The 1,673-nt window shown below is 57.0% G+C and overlaps 1 protein-coding gene across 1 annotated transcript in view; it reads left to right on the plus strand.

Annotated features, from left to right (window-relative positions):
- The window catches only part of DPYSL4 (dihydropyrimidinase-like 4), a 26,731-nt gene that overhangs the window by 13,540 nt on the left and 11,518 nt on the right, over positions 1–1,673 (plus strand). The gene's annotated exons all lie outside the window — the stretch shown is intronic.

Below are 1,673 nucleotides of genomic sequence, written 5' to 3' on the forward strand. Positions count from 1 at the left end.
TGAGCATGGTCCCCCATCTCATCTGCTTGGTTCCAAACCCAGTCAGTTCCCAGAGTCTGGGCCCAAATACCTGAGAACGGTGTGTGGGGTGTGGGGTGTGGGGTAAGTCGGGGGACCCAGAGCACAAGTCTCTTCCTCACTGTGGGAGGGTGAAGTGTGGATTTCATACCATTTTCCCAAAGCCTGGACTTTTAGAAAATACTTCTCAGCCCATTAAAATGTAAGCTCATCCTTAGCTCTGGGCTGTATAAGGAGGGGTCTACCTTTGGCGGGGGCAGTTTGTCAGCCCTTTTGTAGACGAGGCTGCTGGTTTTACTTTAATCCATTAGGTACAAGCTCTTAGGTGTCAGTAAGAACAGAAAGTGAGTAATACAGCTCATAAGTAATGCATTATTTAATGGTAGGCTCCTAGCGTTCCCACCGACCACACCCGTGGCCTGGTCCTCTTGGCATCAGGCTGATGGTGTGTAAGGGGCCAGAGGCTCTGGCTGGAGCCCTGGCCAGGCCTCTCGGTGGGCACCCGGTCAGGCCTCCCGTGAAGTGCGGCTGGCTTTCCCATGGGCCGAGTCATAGGGAGCCCTGAGGAAAGTGCTGCAAACTTGGACCCTCATCCGCATCGGTCTACACTCTGCTCTTCTCCATTATTCTCCCCGAGGTCAGACCATCACCCCTGGCGGCCACCACACCACACTTTCTCCCGACATTTAGGGGGATGCTCAGACGGGGTTATGGCTGTGAGCATTGGCTCAGCCCCTGCCCGTGTCCCAGCTGTGCGGTGGGGCGGACCCACGGAGAGCTGGCCTTGCTCCCTGACACTTTGTTCACCTGCGTGGGATGCCTCCAGGCAGCACCAGCAGCTGTGGTCACCCGATGCCTTCCTGGCCCTTCACCCCCATGGCTTCCCCATCAGCAGGCCTTCTGGGGTCCATTTCTCATCCTGGTCCAAGGTCCCTCCTCTCACCTGGACAACCTCAGAAACCACCCAAGCGACGGGCCTATTTCCATCATTAAACGCCAGGTTCTACGTTCTGTGCAGAGCCAGCGTGACCTCCTGCAAACATCTTTTACCAGGCTTAAACCCGCTGAGGGCCCTCCATGGAACCCAGCGCCACCCCACCAGCCCTGGGCCTCTCCCCTCCCTCAGAAGTTTCCAGCCCCCAGCTTCCTCCTGGGTTTGATATTAATTCAAGCTCTTTCCAGCTGCAGGGCCTTTGCATGGGCTGTGTGGCCTCCCGCTTCAGCCCCTCAGACAGGCCCTCTCCTTCCCCGAAGCAGCCACGTCTCCTCCCCCACCATCCATCATGTCCTCCTCTTTGTCTCCTGTGTTTGTCACAGTCTGATGGCCTTGCATGTGATTTCGCAGAGGCCATGGGGGGAGGGGAAGGGGCGGAAAGAGCAGGGCAGACTTTCCAGGCCAGCGCCGACATGGTGGGACTTTGCTCACCTCTGTCCTCAGCTGGGTACTGAGTTAGAAGGTAAACTTGAAGATGTAAATATAACCCATTTCATTGCACCACTCACTCTCACTAATGTGGGCTTTTTGTTGACAAAGCGAGAAGCCAGTTCCCTCTTCATCCTTTTGCCTTTGGGAGGAGAGCAGACTGTTCACCAGTGGGGTGCAGAGGGGGAGGCTGAGTGAGGGCCTGTGGGGCGGGGGGGGGGGGGGGGGGGGG

Source organism: Myotis brandtii, unplaced genomic scaffold (genome assembly GCF_000412655.1).
Source record: "Myotis brandtii unplaced genomic scaffold, ASM41265v1 scaffold604, whole genome shotgun sequence".
Classification (NCBI taxonomy): Eukaryota; Metazoa; Chordata; class Mammalia; order Chiroptera; family Vespertilionidae; genus Myotis; species Myotis brandtii.